This window comes from Wyeomyia smithii, chromosome 2 (assembly GCF_029784165.1).
Source record: "Wyeomyia smithii strain HCP4-BCI-WySm-NY-G18 chromosome 2, ASM2978416v1, whole genome shotgun sequence".
NCBI lineage: Eukaryota > Metazoa > Arthropoda > Insecta > Diptera > Culicidae > Wyeomyia > Wyeomyia smithii.
This window is the reverse complement of record NC_073695.1, coordinates 176,804,202-176,818,151: the sequence shown is the minus strand read 5'-3', so window position 1 is coordinate 176,818,151 and position 13,950 is coordinate 176,804,202. Positions and strand designations below refer to the sequence as shown.

Genomic DNA, 13,950 nt, shown 5'->3' with positions numbered 1-13,950 from the left:
AAGATACCATTCCACCAGGGCAACAAAAAAAATGTTGTATATTCTATCCCCTGTGGAACTGGAGATGGAAAAATGTATGTTGGGCAGACGAGCAGAAAGTTGGACACAAGAATAGGAGAGCATAAAAATGACATCAAACGCGAAGACAACCGAACGGGCCTGACACAACACACGCTAGGTGACGGAGATGTGTTTGATTTCGAAAAAGTGACGATCCTAGAACGTATGGTTGACCAGGAAAGCAGAATCACAGCAGAGACATTCCACATCAAGTTGGTTGGCGAACGCAACGCGGTGAACCTTCAGCGTGAGTGCGGAACGTTCAACACCAACTACAATGCGCTTGTGGTAAAGCTACGGCAAGGTACAAACAGCGGACGGTGGAGAGGAAACAAATGCGACGATCGACACAGCATCACAGCACACCCGCCAGACAGTGATACCTGATCGTGCGGCGCTGAAAGAGGTGACGAAAAGCTGCGGCGATCGAATTGTGAGTTGTGAAAGAAAAAAGCGACAATTATAACAAATCGTTTTTATGTGTTCTTTATGTATTTTTTAAAAATGTTTGTTTTTTGAATAAAATTGCAGGCGTCAAAAGATGGCTGAAACGCAACAGTAGGCCGAAACGTCACGCAAAGTAAGAAATGTTTTGTAATTGTTCACCGAAAAATATCAATTAATACGATACATATTTACGGAATTGTTATGATGTACTGAAGCCACACATCGACCTCAGACAACATTTTGAATTGTAAGATGGCGACTTCCGGTGTCTGTAAAACAGCCGAAAATGACCAAATACCACCCAATACGAGTGTTTCTTCAACCAGATTGACGCTCAGAGGCCAAAAGTTGTCCCCTAATGCCATTTCATTTTTAAATTCAAGATGGCGTCTTCCGGTTTCTGAAAAACAGCGGCAAATGACCAAATACCACCCAATATGGCTATTTCCGGAATTGTTATGATGCACTGAAGCCACAAATCGACCTCAGACAACATTTTGAATTATAAGATGGCGACTTTTGGTGTTTGTAAAACAGCCGAAAGGATAAAATACCACCAAATATGAGTGTTTCTTTAACCAGAATGACGCTCAGGGGTCAGAAATTGTCTCAGAATGCCATTTTGAAATCCAAGATGGCGACTTACGGTTTCTGAAAAATAGCCTGAAGTGACCAAATACCACCCAATATGTTTATCACCGGATCCAGAATGATGCAAGGAGCTAAAAACTGTCCTCAGACACCAAAAAATGGCAGCTTCTGGGTAATAGCCGAAAATAACCGAATACTACTACATATGGATATATCCGTAATCGAAATGATGTATAGAAGCCAAGCATTGACCCTGGACACCATTTTGAATTTGAAGATGACCACTTTCAGTTTCTAAAAAAAAAAACGAAAAAAACTGAAATGCATTCAATATATTTCCGGAATAGAGGAGATGTACAAAAGCCAAAAGTCGAGGATGTTGTCATTCCGATAAAACCAATCATTTCAAATGATATAAACGAATCGCAAGGAATCAATGAATTTGAAATGTTTAAAATCATTAAATTGAACACTAAAATAGGCGAGACGAAGTTTGCCGGGTCAGCTAGTACCTTATATAGCAAGCCGCACACGCACGCTATCGACACAGGCACAGGCACGTTAGACATGCACACGCTATATAGCAAACCCCGCACGCTAGTCACACACGCTATATAGCAAGCAACACACACTATATAGCAAGCCACACAAACTATCAAGCCATGCACGCTCTATAGCAAGCCACGCACGCATGATAGCAAGCCACGCACGCTCGCCACCTCCTGGCGGAGTCTGTTTCAATTTCGAGTTGTATTCACCCAACGATATTTGAATTGAATTACCGCTGGTCCAACTCAGATCGAAGGGAAGCCGAACTGATAGAGGTAGGAACTGCAGCTAACCACTACCACCGCCGCTGTTGCCCGCTGCTGATCCACGCTGCCTTCGCCTACTGCCATCGGTGTTGATGTCCGCTGCTGCTGCCTACTGCTAGTAAACTGATTTGCTTGAGGAGAAACAGTCTCTTATAGAGCCCAAAGAGTGCATTTGCGGTTAACTAGGTTCCATTCTGTCGTCGTTTTTAGAAAAAGGCAGGAAGCGACCAACCAAAAATCGACATTTGCGTTTCGACAATGTTCAACAATTTTCAGTAGTACAATAGTTCAAACAATCAGATTACAATTTTCTGCATTTGGGGTGCTTAAATGATTTTCCAATCAATTTCTGCAAAAATGACAAAAATTGGTTGAAAACTGACTGAGTTTAAAACGTTTGAAAATGGACAATTTTCGTGACGCTCTCGATGTTTTCGGTTTTGAAATTGGATCCCTGTATTAAAGTTGAGTCCCTGTATATGTTGCCGTAAGACGTATTCTACGTCAAAAAAATACTCAACGAATCTTTTACCGGAATTCATAAGCTGAAAGATTCTTTTTTAGTTATTTTCAATTCAGTTTATTTTGACTGTATTCATACCCAGTCCGTTATTTGTTTGTCACCGGATTACATTGTATGACTATAAATAATATCGTCATTCCGCGTCGAACACTCGACAGAAACGGACGTGCAAAGTGGTCGTTCTATTACAATCCGGTCCGTGTGTACGAATAGCCAAACAAAAGAGTGTATTATTCGCGCTAAAGGCCAACTAGATTGTGAGTTGTGTCGCTACGTTCTGTACCCGGCTCGCAACTTTGGCTGTATTGGTGCAAAATACCAGCTGCAGTTTTGATCTGTGCACAGTGAATAGATCTTTCTAATTCAAGGCCATCAGTTGACAGTCGAGTCGTGTCGCTGTGCTGAGTGATCTCACATCCGGCTCACTGCTGGTGGTTGTATTGGTTCTGCTGTACTGGTGCTGCTGGCTGCTTTGGGTGCAGCTTCGAGCGATCGGATAACCACTGCTGGAAGGAAGAAGTAAATAGGTACGTGTTCTTGTCGGCGCTAGTGCGCTACATTTAGCGCGATGGATATAGATCCCTCGCCTCCCGTGCCACCATCCCCGAGCCCCCCTGACCCTGACCCTTCTGTTACCCCCTCCCCTGTTCATTCTCCAGTCCCCCCTCGCCCCAGGCTTTACCCGGACGGATCTCAACAGGGCAGCTATACTGTTTATTTTCGTCCAAAGGCAGGAGTGAATTCAAAGCGATTAAACATACTGCAAATTTCTCAAGACCTGATGAAGGGGTACAAGGCCGTGACCGAAATTTCCAAGGTCCGACCTAACAAGCTCCGTGTCGTGGTCAGTGATCTGGCACAGGCCAATGCTATCGCTTGCTCTGAGCTCTTCACACGCGAGTATCGCGTTTACATACCCGCACGAGACGTGGAGATCGACGGTGTCATAACCGATTCGAGTCTGTCTGTCGAGTGTATCCTAAAAAGCGCAACCGGTTGCTTCAAAAATACCGAAACACAGGCGAAGATTTTGGATTGTAAGCAATTGCGGTCCATGTCTCTCGTCGGCGGTAAAAAAGTTTACACTCCGTCAGACTCGTTTCGCGTTACGTTTGCCGGATCTGCACTCCCTAGCCACGTCTCGATCGACCGGGTTCGTCTGCCTGTGCGATTGTATGTACCCCGTTTATGAATTGCACCAATTGCAAGCAGTTAGGCCACACGGCCGCCTACTGCTGCAATAAGGCACGATGTAGCAAGTGTGGGGAGACTCATGCGGAAGATTCTTGCAGTGTTAATACTGAAAAATGTATTCACTGTGGGGAAAACCAGCATGAGCTCTCCACATTCCCGGTGTACATGCAGCGCAGAGATAAAATCAAGCGGTCACTTAAGGAGCGTTCAAAGCGTTCTTATGCTGAGATGCTGAAGAAGACCGTGACCACTTCTGCCATAACATCGAACCCCTTTGATCTGTTGTCCTCTGATGAAACCGATTCTGACGATTCATCAGCGGGAACCTCTTATGCCAATCCTGGGGAGTCTAGGAAGAGGAAAAATGTTTCTTCTCCTAAACTTCCCCGTGAAGGTCCTAAGATTTCCCAAAGTGTAATGAAAAGTACGAACAAACCAAACAGTGCTGCGGAAAAACCGAAGCAAACTCCTCCTGGGCTTGCAAATTTAAAGTCCCAGAAGGAGTTCCCAGCACTGCCAGGAACATATAAAACCCCAGTTGTTCCTTTTGCACATCCAGTTGATGAAACAAACTCTGGATTAGTGAAATTTTCTGACATTGTGGACTGAATTTTTGAAAATTTCAATGTACCCGATCCAATTGAAATTTTTCTTACAGCATTCCTCCCAACAGTTAGATCATTTTTGAAGCAGTTGACTGCCCAATGGCCCCTCCTTGCAGCGATTGTATCCTTCGATGCCTAATTCAACTGCGTATATGAAGGATTCTATCTCTGTCTTACAGTGGAATTGTAGAAGTATTTTACCAAAAATTGATTCGTTTAAAGTTTTGATAAATAAAAACAAATGCAATGCATTATCCCTTTGTGAAACTTGGCTTACTTCAAATATTGATCTCAACTTCCATGATTTTAATATTATTTGCCTTGATCGAGACACCCCATATGGAGGAGTACTTTTAGGGATTAAAAAGTGCTATTCTTTCTATCGTATTAACCTCCCCTCGATTCCAGGCATCGAAGTTGTCGCATGTCAAATGACAATACAAGGTAAAGAGCTTTGTATGTATTCCTCAATATATATTCCTTAAGAGCTTTGTATATATTCCTCAATATATATTCCTCAATATATATTCCTCCCAGAGCACAGGTTGGGCAACGGCTGCTCTTTGATTTAATAGAACTTCTTCCCTCGCCACGTTTGATTTTGGGAGACTTCAACTCTCATGGTGTGGCTTGGGGTTCCCCTTACAATGATAACCGCTCCTCTTTAATCTATAACCTTTGCGATGACTCCGACATGACTATTTTAAACAACGGTGAGATGACACGTATCCTGAAACCTCCAGCGCGCCCAAGCGCTTTGGATCTATCCTTATGTTCGACGTCGCTACGGTTGGATTGCACATGGAAGGTAATCCTCGATCCTCACGGTAGTGACCATCTGCCTATTCTTATTTCAATTACAAAAGGGTCAACTCGCATGCGACCAATTGACATTCCGTATGACCTCACACGTAATGTCGATTGGAAGTTATACGAGGAAATGATTTCAAAAGCGGTCGAGTCAATTCAACATCATCCACCACTTGAAGAATACAACCTCCTCGCGGGCTTGATTCTCGACGCCGCGTTGCAAGCCCAAACGAAGAAATATCCCGGCGTAACGATCAAAGAACGGCCTCCCACTCCGTGGTGGGACCAAGAGTGCTCCGATGTCTACACGCAAAGATCCGACGCGTTTTTGGCCTTCCAGAAGGGAGGTATACCTGGCGACTATTTACGGTATTCGGAGCTTGATACCAAGCTTAAAAGCTTGGCTAAAGCAAAGAAACGCGGATATTGGCGTCGGTTCGTGAACGAGTCGTCGAGGGAGACATCGATGAGCACTCTTTGGAACACAGCCCGAAGAATGCGGAATCGCGTAACGGTCAACGAAAGCGAGGAGTCTTCAAGTCGGTGGATATTTGATTTTGCCAGGAAAGTATGTCCGGACTCTGTTCCTGAGCAAAACTTTGTTCGCGATGCGTCTCCGGGCCACGACGCGATAGAATCACCTTTTACGATGGCAGAATTTTCAGTTGCCCTCCTGTCCTGTAACAATAACGTGCCTGGGCAGAATCTACCCGGCAATGCCAAGAGGCTTGTTGAACTTGTTCAATAAGTTCCTGGAGCAAAACATTGTACCGCAGGATTGGAGACAAGTGAAGGTGATCGCCATCCAAAAACCAGGGAAACCAGCTTCTGATCACAACTCTTATAGGCCGATTGCAATGGTATCCTGTATCCGGAAATTGATGGAAAAAATGATACTCCGTCGTTTAGACCATTGGGTCGAATCAAATGGTCTACTATCAGATACTCAATTTGGCTTCCGCCGTGCCAAAGGGACGAATGATTGTCTTGCGTTGCTTTCAACAGATATTCAGCTGGCGTATGCTCGCAAAGAACAAATGGCGTCTGCTTTCTTGGACATTGAGGGGGCTTCTGATTCCGTTTCTATTGACATTCTTTCGGGTAAACTTCACCGACAAGGATTTTCTCCAATTTTGAACAATTTTTTGCACAATTTGTTGTCCGAAAAGCACATGCATTTTACGCACGGCGATTTGGCAACTTTTCGCATTAGCTACATGGGTCTTCCCCAGGGCTCATGTTTAAGCCCCCTTCTTTACAACTTTTATGTAAATGACATCGACGAATGTCTGGCAAATTCATGCACGATAAGACAACTTGCAGACGACAGTGTAATCTCTGTTACAAGAGCTAAAGCTGCCGATTTGCAAGGACCATTGCAAGATATCTTGGACAATTTGTCTGCTTGGGCTTTACAGCTAGGTATCGAATTCTCTCCGGAGAAGACTGAGATAGTAGTTTGTTCTAGGAAGCATGAACCTGCTCAGCTTCAAACACAATTAATGGGTAAAACGATTTCTCAGGTTTTGGTACACAAATATCTTGGTATCTGATTCGACTCTAAAGGCACCTGGGGTTGTCACGTGAGGTATCTGATGAAAAAATGTCAACAAAGAGTGAATTTTCTTCGTACAATAACCGGACAATGGTGGGGAGCCCACCCAGGAGACCTTATAAGGCTTTACCAAACAATACTGTCTGTTATTGAGTACGGGTGTTTCTGCTTCCGCTCCGCAGCAAACACACATTTGATCAAACTGGAGCGAATACAATATCGTTGTTTGCGTATCGCTTTGGGTTGCATGCAATCGACCCATACGATGAGTTTGGAGATCTTAGCTGGAGTACTACCATTGAAAAACCGCTTCTGGAGCCTGTCTTCTCGTATTCTAATCAAATGTGAGGTCTTGAGCCGTCCCGTGATTGAAAATTTTGAAAGGTTAATCGAACTTAATTCTCAAACCCGTTTTATGACATTGTATTTCAATCACATGTCCCAAAATATTAACCCTTCTTCGAATATTCCAAATCGTGTCGACTTATCAAATACTTCTGATTCTACTGTGTTTTTCGATACATCCATGATAGAAGAAACTCGTGGAATCCCGGATCATTTACGCGTGCAGCAGATCCCTAAAAAATTTTCCAATAAATATCGAAACATCAACTGCGACAATATGTTCTACACTGACGGATCACTTCTTGATGGGTCCACTGGCTTCGGTATCTTCAATAACAATTTAACCGTCTCCCATAAGCTCGATAATCCTGCTTCTGTTTACGTCGCAGAATTAGCTGCAATTCAGTACACCCTAGGGATTATCGAAAAAATGCCCACGGACCATTATTTCATCTTTACGGACAGTCTCAGTTTCATTGAGGCTCTCCGATCGATGAAAGATGTTAAGCACTCTCCGTATTTCCTGGGGAAAATACGGGAACATCTGAGTGCTTTATCCGAAAAATCGTATCAGATTACCTTAGCGTGGGTCCCTTCTCACTGCTCGATACCGGGCAATGAGAAAGCGGACTCTTTGGCTAAGGTGGGCGCAACAATCGGTGATATTTATGAAAGACCAATTGCCTTTAATGAATTTTTCGCATTTGTACGTCAGAAAAGTATCTCGCTCTTTCAAAATTCTTGCACCAAGGGGGAACTGGGAGGGTGGTTACATTCCATAATCCCCAAGGTATCGACGAACCCGTGGTTCAAGGGGTTGGATGTAGGTCGGGATTTCATTTGCGTGATGTCCCGGCTTATGTCCAATCACTATAGATTTAACGCGCATCTTCGTCGTGTTGGGCTCGGGGAGAGTGGTATCTGTGCCTGTGGTGAAGGTTATCACGACATAGAGCACGTTGTTTGGTCATGCCCTGTACACCGTGACGCCAGGTCTAGATTAATAGCTTCCCTGCAGGCCGAAGGTAGGCAGCCGGCTGTTCCTGTTCGTGATGTCTTGGCGAGCCGTGACCTATCCTACATGTCCCTTATATACGTTTTCCTGAAATCCATCCACGCCCCAGTTTAGTCCTATCCCTTTCCGCCTACATCCAACCAAACGACAAGAACACGTTAAGACCCCGGATCCGGAAACAGCAATCAGACCCGCACGATACTCTCAAGGCCCGATGGAAACAACCCAATATGCCAAGTCCGTAATATCTTGGCCCAGCAGCGGAACAAATTTAATATGCTGCTTACCTATGGCAATGAAAACCATCAAACAGCAAACCTGTGCTTTTAATGCAAAATATTCTAGCTTTAAGTTAGATTTAGTTTCAGCTCGTAGTTGGCAGCGAGGATAAAAAATTTGCTTTTAGTTATTAAGATACTTTAGAAAGTAAGCTACCAGATATAATTGGCGCCGTTAAACATTGAATTGTATTTGTGCCGTGTCAAATAAACTATAGATGAAGAAAAAAAAATAATATCGTACTTAGATAAATCGATCAGCTCAAACCGATGTGAGGGTATGAGGTGGGACCATCATCATCATCATCATATTTCCAAAAACTTTCACTTTTCCTCATAAACCTAGAGCTTTTCCTCTCAAGCCAATCAATAATTACGTTATCAATACCAAATTAGGTCACAAAAACTTTTTCAGCTTATTACCATAAAAAGTAGGTAGGTACCGTAAACTGGGGTGGCTTTGATCACTTTTTTGATTGTTTCTTAAATATTTTCAAAATAGTCTGAAAACAATATTGTTTGATATTTGTAAAATAAGTACTGGCATGCATTGAAGAAGATTCAGTCACTACTGACTTTGATCACCTTATTATTTTGATGAATTTGGAGTAACACTTTGCTACTTTCACTGAATTAAACAGCCTAAAACGACTTAAACAAGTTTATAAACATGGGAAGCAATTTGGGGGCCATTCACATTCTACGTGAACAGTTTATGTTGGCGGATGTCCAAGATTCATACAATTTTTTTAGTATATATATGAATGATTATCCACTGAGAGGGAAGGTGGTCTAAAATCATCAAGAACTAGTCCACGTTGAATATGACTTATGAAATTGTCCAAATTTGCATGTTACTTCACGTCGTGGGTTTTTGTTAAGAAGAAATATGTAATACGCTGTGGAGATTAATGGGACTCAACATAAAATTACGTATTGCAACTTCTTGTTTTGAATCTGTGTTCGATAGCTAGCGGAGAACGAATGTTCGATAGCTAGCGGAGAACGAGTGGACTGTATGGAATGGAGTATTACTGCGCAGACATCCTGGTAGAGAGAGAATCCTTGCACCTTCTACTAATGACGCTGCAGGCCCAGGTATCCTGTACCCGCGTCCAATCTTCGTGTTATATTCCCAGCTGACATTCATGCCGGTGGGATTTCGGGTTTAAGTAAACAGCGACACCGATCATAATTTCCTATGCACTAGTATATTACATTTTAAGCCTAAGTACAAATAACTATTTACAAAGATGGACAAGTGGTTAACGGCGACTGACTTAAGCGTTAGATATGCCACCTTATATAGCCTTATCAAACAATATCCTCATTGTCGTTAATAAAAGCTCATTGTAGTCCAGCACGCGCGCTAACTGGCGTCGCTTGACCATCGATCGTGGATGGTGTGTACAGTCAGTCCTTCACTTGTTCGGTTGCACTTCCGAACATCCTGCCCCACCTTGAAAGCGCCAGATTTCAAAACAATCAAAATGAAAAAACTGCTATGGTGCCCCCGTCCTAGCTTCGGCTGGACATATACTAAAATTGGAACGATACAGAGAAGATTAGCATGGCCCCTGCGCAAGGATGACACGCAAAATCGTGTCAGTAGCGAAAGAGAGGAGAGATCATCTGCGCTAAGCGCTTTTATAGACTCGAACCCAAGCCAAAAATTAACCGCGAATTAGAATCGCAGCCAGTTGATGCAGTTCCTTCTGTCACTCGGTTGTCATGTTGATACTGAGCTACTTGCATCGCGCCGGGGGGAATACGCCCGCTCCAATAGGGTGGTTCACCAACATCCTCGCCCCCCTGAAACGTTCCGTGTTTCAGCCAGCTAGTCGCTCTGCTTCAATTCATCGTCCTCTGTTGCCACCGGTAAGATGCATATTTTGTCCACCGGTCTATTTACTGTCCCGTTCGCCGTACGAAGGGTAACTACTCTAACCACCCCGTCTCGCCCTGGATGAGTTTCAACGATTCGTGCCATTCTCCAACGTGTGGGTGGTAGGTTATCGTCCCGAATTACTACTAAGCTTCCCTGCGTGATTTCGACTGGCGGTTTCCACCACTTTCCTCGTCCCTGAAGCTGATTAAGGTATTCCGTTCTCCATCTACGCCAGAAATCTTGTAGCCTTTTTTGTGCCGCTTCCCACATGTTAAGCCTCCCATAATTTGTGTTGGTGTAGTCTGCTGATGGAAGTGATTGAAGCGCAGAACCTACCAGAAAGTGACCTGGTGTAAGCGGTTGCAGATCCTCGGGATCATCCGACATTTGAGTGAGCGGCCGTGAATTCAAGCAACTCTCGACTTGCGTCAAAAGCGTTGTCATATCCTCGTATGAGACTGTCGAGTTCCCAAGCACCTTGAGAAGATGTGTTTTCGCCGACCGTACAGCAGCCTCCCACAGGCCACCGAAATGTGGTGCTCCGGGTGGAATAAACTTCCACTGCATGCCCTCGTCCGCGCACTCCATGGCAACTGTTTGATGATGCCTTTTGGTCTTTAGGTTGTTGAGAAGCTCCTTCATCTGGTTTCTGGCTCCAATAAAGTTTGTGCCGTTATCTGACCACAATGTGGCACATTTTCCTCGACGAGCTGTGAACCTTCGCAAAGCCTGGATGAATCGTGCCGTCGAAAGGTCTGTTACTAGCTCCAAATGTGTTGCCTTCGTCGTGAAGCAGACAAAGACGGAAACATACGCCTTCATCGCATTGCGACGATATCCTTGTTTAATATAAACTGGCCCGAAATAATCGACCCCTGTGGTCGAAAATGGTCTCGCCATCGTTACTCTGGATGCCGGTAAGTCAGCCATAAACTGCTGAATCAATTTGGGTCGCATACGGTAGCACCGCATACATTGATGACAAACTGTTCTCGCTACATTTCTCCCGCCCAAGGGCCAGTATTGAAGCCGAACAGTACTCAATAATAATTGTGGACCAGCGTGCATAAGTTTCATATGATAGCATTGGAAGAGCAATTTGGTAAGCAAATGTTTTGCGGGAAGTACAATGGGGTGCTTTGCATCATCAGACTCTCTCGATTGCCCTAACCTCCCCCCGACCCTCAATAAACCATCTTCCGCAATGAAGGGATTGTACCAACGGAGGGGTGATGAACGTGGTACGCATTCTTTCTTCGCCAGTGCCTTGAGCTCATTGGGAAATGTTTCTGCTTGGACCCCTTGAATGACTTTGTATTCTGCCTGTCGAAGCTCTACTGTTGTTAATGGTCCATCCTGTCGATTTTCTTTACTTCTCAGCCACCGATTGCTCAGGTATCGCCGCCAGTACGCCGTTCGTCGAACTAAAGCGTTGTAATTGGAAAACTGTGTTAAATACCATTCAAAAAAACTAGGATTTTGTGGAGCCACCGCCAACACCACATGTCTTTTCTCCTCTTCCAGGTTCTCAGGTGACAGCGTCTGTGGTTTCGGCCAATGTTGCGTACCTTCGGATAGCCATTCGGGTCCCATCCACCATAAGTTGTTGTTGATAATGTCATCTGGCCTAACTCCCCTAGACACAAGATCAGCCGGATTATGTTCCCCGGTCACATGATTCCAATGGCAGTTTTCAGTCAGCAATTGAATCTTGGACACGCGATTTGCCACAAACGTTGTCCAAGTTGAAGGTGTCGCAAGCAACCAACGTAGCACTGTTGTTGAGTCAGTCCAAAAGAAAACTTCTGCCAAACACCTGACTGAGTCTTTCACCTTTGAAAACAATTCAGCGGCCATTAATGCACCCCGTAATTCCAGTCTGGGAATCGATTGGGTTTTCAACGGTGCAACTCTGGCCTTTGACGATAAAAGTACAACCTTAATCCTACCGGAAGAATCTTCGGTACGCATGTACGCGCAGGCTCCGAAAGCCTTTTCAGAAGCATCCGAAAACATGTGTATTTGGATACAAATTGGATTGCATAGCATAACACAACGGTCGATACGCAGATCATTCAACAGCGGGATTTGTTGGTGAAATACCCGCCATGCTTCCTCAATCCTTGTTGGCAAGGGAGCGTCCCAAGACAATTTATTCCCCTCTTGATCTTCCAAACACCAAAGTAGTTGCATAAAAATTTTAGCTCGAGTAATCACTGCTCCGATAAGTCCTAACGGGTCGAATAGAGTGGCTATTATTGAGAGAATTTTCCTTTTCGTAAAGTGCACGTCCGGTGACAGAGGCGGTATGTGAAAGCGAAACCGAAAAACATCTGTCTTCGGCATCCAAATTAAACCCAACGTTTTAACCATGGGATCAGGGTCTAGATTAATTCCGTCGTCAACCTGTATAGAGAGGTCCTCTGCCGGTAAACCTTCGAGCACGGTCTTACAATTAGAAGCAAATTTTCGCAACCAAAACCCACCTCGGCGTAACATTTCCTGCAACTGCACTCGTAGTTCTTTAGCTGTATCTGGATCGTTCGCACCTGTTATCACATCATCCATATAAAAATCCTCCTTAACTGATTTCGCGGCCAGTGGGAATAGGTGCTGCTCATCTGAAGCCAACTGCATAAGTACCCTAGTTGCCAAAAATGGTGCCGGCTTCGTGCCATACGTAACAGTCGCTAGTTCGTATATGGAAATCGGACCGTTAGGTGAGGGACGCCACAAAATGCACTGAAGCCGCCGATCCTCGGGGCGAATTTCGATTTGCCGAAACATCTTTTCGATGTCGGCGACCACCATAATCTGACGTGTACGACTCCGAAGTATAATTGAGCGCAAATCTTCCTGAATAACAGGGCCTACCAGCAAACTGTCGTTCAAAGAAATATTGGTAGATGTTTTTGCGGAGGCGTCAAACACCACCCGCACCTTAGTAGTTGTGCTGTCTTCCTTCACCACTGGGTGATGTGGGAGGAAGCATCGCTTAACGTTCGCATTGTGTTCATCGGGTATCAAATGCATGTGGCCCATAGATTCATATTCGCTCATGAAGGCTGCATATTGCTCTCGTAGATTTTGATCTCGTTCTAAACGTCTCTCCAACTGCATGAATCTCCGCTCTGCTATAGCTTTCGAATCACCAAGCTGGGATAGCACCTCACTATTCCTCGGATAGGACACCGTGTATCGACCAGAACCTTGCCGTTGTGTAGTTTGTGTAAAATATTCCATGCACCTAGCCTCCTCGGGAGAGTGATTGTAATCTTGACCGATGTCTTCAGTTTCCCAAAACCTTTCCAGTAAAGTATCTAGTTTGTTACTGATTGCGATGTCGCAAATTACAGACTTAATGGGACTATCCACCAAACATTTGCCCGTAACAACCCAGCCAAACACCGAATCCACCAATGAAGGTAAGGTATCCCCTAATCGGATTTTACGACCAGTTATGAAAAAGTCGAAAAAGGCTTCAGCTCCCAACACCAGGTCAACTGAGCCACCTTTGAAAAATGTTGGATCTGCCAGTTCGATCCCGCTGGGTAGTTCCCATTTATTTATATCGACCGATGATGAAGTCATTTGTGCAGCGATTTTCGGTAGAATGTACATATCCATTGGCTGGGAGAAATCCGTAAATCTCGAGCATACTTTAACAGTAATTTTGCCCTGGGCCCGGGTAGCCAAACCTTGGATGCCAACGACTTCAACCATGCATCGGTGTTCCTTAACCGTAAGTAGTTTCCGCACTCTATTGCTGATCAAATTGCATTCCGCAGCACTGTCCAACAATGCTCTGGCATGAACCTGTTCAC

At 44.5% G+C, this 13,950-nt stretch overlaps 1 protein-coding gene and 1 non-coding gene across 2 annotated transcripts in view; both read left to right on the top strand.

The window, feature by feature from the left end:
• Positions 1-13,950, top strand: part of LOC129724241 (uncharacterized) — a 273,777-nt gene that overhangs the window by 38,678 nt on the left and 221,149 nt on the right. The gene's annotated exons all lie outside the window — the stretch shown is intronic.
• LOC129726276 (U6 spliceosomal RNA) lies at positions 9,754-9,860 on the top strand. Its single transcript, XR_008728318.1, has one exon. It is a non-coding gene; the product is annotated as a U6 spliceosomal RNA (small nuclear RNA).